Genomic DNA, 7,911 nt, shown 5'->3' with positions numbered 1-7,911 from the left:
TAACTATTTGCTAGAATGCGCGGTTGTCGACGGGAGCGGACGCGCTTCACATCGACTCCTGCTATTATGCCAATCAACGCTGCGTTAATATACAGTTACCGCGATATAATTGGTACCAAAGTGTGCGCGAAGGTGCGAGCATCAACCGGTACCAGTTTTGACCAAGCGGTACCTGATTTTCTCGATTTGCGAGGACTCTTCTCTGGTGCGGTGCGGACTTTTCGCTACACCTAACGTAGGCCTACCACGAGTACGCCCACCGGTTGCGAAGGGCCCGGCCGCTAGGCCTAACCAGGCGACGAGTACGACCAAGATGGTGTCCGAAATGGAAGTGGTCACGTCGATGGGAGACAACATGGCGTCAGCACTGATCATCGGCAGTTTTGGTGGGTGCACGTCGTGCATCGAAAATCGCGGAGAGGACATTACACCGCAAGAAGCCGAAGGCTGGTCGGCCTCCGGCAAGCACATCAAGCAGATCATGGCTGGCAAGGAAGACGGCGAGTCCACCCCGTCTAGACGCAAGACCAGGGCCAGCTTTGCTAAGAGAGTTCCAGCTTCGGTAACGAAAGCGGCAAGGATGCCGAAAGATATCCCGAAAAAATACACCAAGGTAGTTATGAGACCACGTGGAGGTCTCGACGTAGCGAAAACGGAGGCTTTAATTATCATGTCGGTTGTCAGGACAGCGGCACGAGTAACGAAGGAAGAAGCCAAAGCAGACACCATATACACAAACGCGCAGCAAAACATCATCGTGGTCAGCATCCCGGACGAGAGGCGCGCCACGCTGTACTCTAAGGCCAAAGCCCTTAACAAAGGAAGTAGGACATACGAAATCAGCGCCTACCGAACGGCGCCGGACGGCACGGTCAAGGGAGTCATCCGAGACATGGCCGTAGACGATACCCCGGAGGAGATAACCGAAAACATCGTGAACCCGTATAACCCCCTAGCGGTGGACGCGCACAGAATCGGCAATACAACCACGGTGATAGTACTCTTCGCAGGACAGAAAGTACCGAACTACGTCAAGTAGGGGTCGATATTGGTCAGGTGCGGGCTTCACCGCAAACACTTTGACGTGTGCAAGCAATGCGGCAGGGTCGGCCATAGAAGAGACGTATGCCCGAATACCAACACCAAAGTGTGCTTCCGATGCGGAATTGCGAACACCAGCGAGGGTCACGAACGCGAATGCAAGCCCAAGTGCAAGCTATGAGGGGAACAGCACCCAACGGGCGAGAGGGAGTGGAAAAACAAGTACAAGATGCCGTACGCGGTCAAGAAACGGCAATGGGAACGCAAGATGGAAGCCATGCAGCAACAACCGGACTCAGAAAGCTCTCCGCCGCGACGAGCGCCGCCTGCCGAGAGACCCCGCAGGGAATCAAAGCAGCACGACAGCAGCCGCAAAAGGGACGAAAGCAAAAGAGGCAGGAGCGCCAGTCGCCGCAGACCGTCGCAGTTGAGGAAGAGAGGCTCCTGGGCCGACGCAGTCAAGGCAAACCTGGCAGAGAAGAGACAACCACCGGCGCAAAACGCCGCGAAGAAGATCCAAGAAGCGAACGGGGTGGAGAAAGCCTTGAGAGACGAGAACGAGAAGCTAAAGCGCAGAATCGCCGAACAGGACACAACCATCAAGAAAATCAACGAGAAGCTAACGCCATTAATTGCGATGCAGCAACAGCAGCAGCAGCAGCCGACGCCCGCACAACCGAGGAAACAAGAGATGACCGAGGACGAACCAGAGGTCGAGGTGGACCCGAGCGCCACGACAGCGGCAGGACCGGCTCCTAAGAGGAGAGCCATAGAGGGCTCCCCTCTTGGGAACGAAAGATAACGCAGAGAATCAAAAAACAGGGCGACAGACTCGACCATCTTGAGGCGACCAGCAAGGTAACCAACAAACGCCTCACTGCGCTCGAGCAAACGGTTCAGCAGATGACCACAAACATTCAGAGCACGATCCAGAACATGATAGCGCAGATGCCAACACAGCTGCAGGCGCACATACAGGCACAAATGCAAAGTATGGAAGCACAGATTATCCACAAACTACAGCAATCATGACCGGGACAGCACGTATAGCAGTAACCACACCGCCAGTGAGAGACCTCTTGGTCTGGCACTAGAATTGCAACGGCTTTACCGGCAAGAGAGCGGTACTGCTGCAACACTTGCAGCAACAAACGAGGAAGCCAGACTTAATAATGATACAAGAAACACACAGGGAAGAGACACCGAGACTCCTGGGCTACCGGTCACACGACAGCCCGCCGAGCGAAAGGGACACGTCCAAGGGCAAGCGCAGAGGGGTCTGCACCTTCGTTAGGAAAGGGATCACCTTCATGCAACACGAACTGATCGGCAGAAGCGCCATCGAACACTGCACGGTGGAAGTAATCACTGGCAAGAAGACGAAGGAGAGCACTCTCCTTGTGAACGTTTACAGCAATCCGTCTCACGGACAACAGAAGTTGAAGGCACTACTTCACAAGGCGAGTAGAGTCGCGGGGAGCCATACGCTCGTAGTGTGCGGAGACTTTAACGATCCGTACCAAAAGTGGGGCTACCAAAGAACGATGGTCAAAGGAAGAGAGCTGATGCAAGATGCCACCGCCGTTGGACTGAACCTAATCACGGATCCGGTCTTTCCCACCAGGATCGGCACATCGGTTACGAGAGACACCACTCCGGATCTTACCGATCCGGTCTTTCCCACCAGGATCGGCACATCAGTTGCGAGAGACACCACTCCGGACTTCACCTTCGTCAAAACCGACGGAAGAATGAGAGAAGCGGAATGGAGAAACACGGGCTAAGAGCTGGGAAGCGATCACTACATCGTGGAGGTCGTCGTACCGCTCGAAGGCCAAGGCAACACCGGCATAAGGAAGCAACGCATTACGGACTGGGATGCCTTTCGAAAGGCACTACCCGCGGCGCATCTGGACATTACGGACATCGAACATAGGGCGGCTAACGTTGTTGAGACAACGGAAGGAGCCACCAAAGAGCTGGAGACGGACGAACGGATAGACAAGATGGACAGTCGGCTGGCCCACCTGAGAGAAGCCAAGCAGTCCATAAAGGCGAGGTGGCAGCAGCAACGAACTAACCGAAGTCTAAGGAAGAAGATCGCCGAGCTCCACAGGCAGATCGCTGCCCACTGTAAGGTGCTATGCACCCAACAATGGAACGAGGCCTGCAATGAAGCCGACAGACAGTTACACAAGGGCAAAACGTGGAACATGCTGCGGCACCTCCTCGACGAAACAAAGACCAAGGGCCACCAACAAAACAACCTGGCCTGGATCCTACAAAATGCAATAGGCGAACACGGGGAGGACAAGATCAAGCGGCACTTGGACGCCAAGTACCTACCGACCACCCCAACGGAAAGACACCCGGATTACCAAGGCAATGAGAACGAGACGCTAGATCAAGACATAGAGAAATGGGAAGTCAGAGCTGCCCTGTAGGATCTCAATGGCAGGTCCGCCGCGGGTCCCAACCGAGTGACCAACAGAGCGCTCAAGAACCTCAACGAAGTGGCCATCGAAACGCTCACGAACTTCTACAAGTGCTGACAAGGCGGAAAGCTACCCAAGCAATGGAAAGTCGCCAAGACGATCCTCATCGCCAAGACTAGCAGGTCACCCAACATAGAAAACCTCAGGCCGATCTCGCTCACTTCTTGCGTGAGAAAGGTCCTCGACCACGTTCTCCTGAAAAGGGGGCAGCGTTATCTGCAAGAATCGGAGCTCTACCCAAACTTAATAATCGAGTTTCGGAACAAGCTCGGGACGCAAAACGCCATGACCTTACTGAAGAACGAGGTAATCGACGATATGACGGGCACGAAATACAACAGAGGGACAACATACTCGGGCTGGACCTGCAGAGCGCCTTCGATAAAGTCAGGCACTCGGCTATCCTGGCCCCAGTATCCAGGCTAAACATGGGAAGGAAGACATACGAGTACATCAAAGACTTCCTGACGGAACGAACCACCGAAATCAGCGCAGGAGACCTGCAGCTCGGAGAGAAGAAGCTGGGCAGCGTCGGAACCCCGCAGGGTTCGGTGATCTCCCCGTTACCCTTCAACCTCGTGATGATCAGGGTGGGCAACCGGCTAGAAAGAGTAACGGAAGTCCGGCACACCATCTACGCCGACGACGTTACGCTATGGGCACCGGGAGGAAGCGACGGACACATCGAGACAACGCTGCAAGAAGCGATCAACGCAATCGAGGAGCAGATGGACGGGTCTGGACTCGTCTGCTCTCCGGCCAAGTCAGAGCTGCCGGATGACAAGCGTTATTTTCAGGCTGGCGAGAAAAGATGCGCGCGCACAACGCCGATGTGAGCGTTGTGTGCACGCGCTATGGTGCTCCCGCTAGCGTTCCGCTGAGCGGCTGTTCGCGAATCGTTAGGATACGACGGTCTGAGCGGAGCGAACCGTGAACGCTCTGCTAAAACTGTCTAATGAGGCGTTAGTTCCGCGAAGTAATTATTAGTGAGCATTCTGGCTTTGTTTATTTTAAGAGTCACTTGAAACGTCAAGGCCAGTATGTTAGAAGCCTACAGTAAAGCACGTCTGTATTAGTTAGCTTTTGTTAAAAGTGTATGTTTTCTTTGTAAGGTTAAGCACGTTGGTTTTCAGTAAGTGAATCATATTATTACGATAACATCGAAAGATGTTGAAGAGACGAGCCGCCGCGCGAAAGACGACGAAGTGTGTCTGTTCTCTTGGTGCGAGCGATTGTGGGCCTGTCTCTCTGGCTTCTGTGTAAATAGCCTGTAAATAGCCTCTTTCGTCTGTGTCCTTTCACACGTAACATTCTGGTGGAGGTTAGCGATCCCCGTCCTCACCACGGAACTCCGAAGTGGTCGGTACATCGAGCTTGTCACCATGCCCCCCGGTGACGAGACCGCCTCTGCAACGGCTTCGGCTCGCCCGACTACGCCTATCGTCACGGTTGCCCAACATCGCGACCCTGGTGTGTTCTCTGGCCTGGAGGGACAGGATGTTGACGAGTGGATCAAGCTCTATGAACACGCCAGTGCTAATAACAGGTGGGACCCAACCATTATGCTCGCCAATGTCATCTTTTATCTCGGCGGCACCCCACGCGTGTGGCACCAAACGCATGACGACGAGTTCACCAGTTGGGACACTTTCAAAGAACAGCTTCGGGAACTGTTCGGCGACCCTCTTGGGCGCAAGGTTGCCGCGAGGAAGGCTCTTGCGTCTCGTGTGCAGACCTCTACAGAGCCGTATGTTTCATACATCCTCGACGTCTTGGCTCTATGCCGCAAAGCTGACGATAATATGTCCGAAGCAGATAAAGTGGCCCATGTGCTAAAAGGCATTGCCGACGACGCTTTCAATTTGCTTGTTTTCGGCAACGTCTCGACTGTCGACGCCATCATAAAAGAATGCCGTCGCCTTGAACACGCTAAGAGCCGCCGTATCACACCCCACATCACGCGGCTACCCAACACTGCTGCTACGTCGACATGTGAGGGTCGACCGCGTCAGGCCACCACCTGTGACGACGTAACCCGAATTGTTCGTCGCGAGCTCGAGGCTGCCTGTTCCTCAGCTTTCTCCACGACGCCTCCTGATCCGCCAGCTACCACGATTGCGATGATTCAGGCCGTCGTCAGACAGGAATTTGAAAACATGGGTCTGAACTCCGTGTGTTCAACGTCTCAACCTAGCGTTCCCCAGTTCTCTAGTGGCCCTCCTCGCCCTCGGCAGTCCCTTTCTGCCACATCTCGCCGCAACCCGTCCGAATGGCGTACCCCTGATGACAGGCCGATCTGCTTCCACTGCTGTCGCATCGGCCACGTCGCTCGTCACTGCCGCAACCGATGGCCACCTCCTCCTCGGACATACGCCACCGCTTATCCCCGCACCTTCGGACCTTCTGTTCCCTATGCCTCCCGCCATGAACCCACTGTCGCTGATGCCCCTGCTCCGAACCGTCGCTACAGCCGCTCGCCCTCACCTCGACGCCACCAGTCTCGTTCGCCCCAACCCCGTCGATTTTCGTCGCCGCCTATCACCTCCCGGATGCCGCCGGAAAACTAGACACTGCAGCTTCTGGAGGTGAAGCTGCGTTGTCGACCCTGCCCTCAAATCCTCTGCTCACGTTGCCTACGAACCAAAACCTTCTTGACGTTGACGTCGACGGCTATCCTGTCACTGCACTGATCGATACAGGGGCCCATATTTCCATTATGAATGCTGCCTTCCGACGACGACTCAGAAAGCTCCTCACCCCAGCGTCGGCACGCGTCGTCCGCGTCGCGGATGGCGGTACTGTCCCTATCGTCGGCATGTGTACGGCACGTGTCAGCATCGCCGGCCGCCACACTCCTGTCCTCTTCACCGTGCTTGCTCATTGCCCCCACGACCTAATTCTCGGACTCGATTTTCTTTCTGCACATTCTGCTCTTATTGACTGCTCTGCCAGCACTCTTCGCCTTGAGTTGCCGATTCTCGCAGAACCTCCTGATGAACCCCAGTGCTGCTTACGCCCCAAAGGCTTTATTCGCCTACCACCAAAGTCAATAGCCTATATTGAACTGTTGTCTTCCCCACCTGTTCCTGATGGCGAGTACCTCGTCACTCCTCTGCCCGACATTCCACTACAGTATGACGTCACCGTGCCTCACAGTATTCTTACCATTACTAATAACTGCACTCGCATGCCTATCTTCAACTTTGGATTGGCAAAACAAATTCTCCCGCAAGGTATTTGCCTTGCCACCGTTGACTGCCTCGGCGACCATCAAGTGGCAGCTTTATCAGCCGATGGTTCTTCCGAGCTTGGCGTGCCCCTCGCGCCAGCCTCGGGCGCCGATCCCAACATAAAGAAAATGGTTGCGGCGGACCTGTCCTCTACTCAGGCTGAAGACCTTTCCAAAGTGTTATCGGCCTACAGAGATATTTTCGACTTCGACGATCGCCCTTTAGGCCAGACGCTCGCGGTCAAGCATCGGATTCCTACTGGCGATGCTACGCCTATTCACCGACGACCATATCGCGTTTCTGCGTCGGAACGCCGAGTAATTCAAAATGAAGTGACCAAAATGCTAGATAAAGACATCATTGAGCCTTCTTCGAGTCCCTGGGCGTCACCTGTGGTGTTGGTTAAGAAGAAGGACGGCACGTGGCGCTTCTGTGTAGACTACCGCCATTTGAACAAAATTACTAAGAAGGACGTCTACCCGCTCCCACGAATCGACGACGCCCTTGACTGCCTTCACGGTTCCAGCTATTTCTCTTCTATTGATCTTCGCTCTGGATACTGGCAGATTGCTGTCGACGACATGGACAGAGAAAAAACTGCGTTCGTAACACCTGATGGCCTATACCAATTTAAAGTAATGCCGTTTGGATTATGCAATGCCCCGGCCACCTTTGAGCGTATGATGGACTCCTTGCTCCAAGGTTTTAAATGGTCCACGTGTCTCTGTTATCCTCGACGACGTCATCGTCTTCTCGCCAACGTTCGACTCTCACCTTGAGCGTCTAACAGCTATACTTGATGTATTTCGAAAGGCGAAGCTGCAACTCAACTCGTCCAAATGTCGTTTTGGCCGCCGCCAAATTACTGTTCTGGGCCATCTCGTCGACGCTTCCGGAGTGCAGCCTGATCCCGACAAAACTCGCGCCGTCCGAGACTTTCCGGTTCCGAAGACAGCCGCAGACGTTCGCAGTTTTGTTGGGCTATGCTCGTACTTTCGTCGTTTTGTTCAGGATTTCGCGGCAATTGCTAGACCCCTCACTAATCTTTTGAAGAAAGGCGTACAATTTTCGTGGGGTACTTCAGAAGCCACCGCCTTCTCTCGTCTCGTCACTCTTCTCACCTCACCGCCCATTCTCGCCCACTT

At 54.4% G+C, this 7,911-nt stretch overlaps 1 pseudogene; it reads left to right on the top strand.

Moving 5' to 3' along the window:
* Positions 1–313: 313 nt before the first annotated feature.
* On the top strand, positions 314–2,073 carry LOC125944611 (uncharacterized; annotated as a pseudogene).
* Positions 2,074–7,911: the final 5,838 nt, after the last annotated feature.

The sequence above is a fragment of the Dermacentor silvarum genome, chromosome 4 (genome assembly GCF_013339745.2).
Source record: "Dermacentor silvarum isolate Dsil-2018 chromosome 4, BIME_Dsil_1.4, whole genome shotgun sequence".
NCBI classification, from domain to species: Eukaryota; Metazoa; Arthropoda; class Arachnida; order Ixodida; family Ixodidae; genus Dermacentor; species Dermacentor silvarum.
This window is presented reverse-complemented; position numbering and strand designations above follow the sequence as displayed.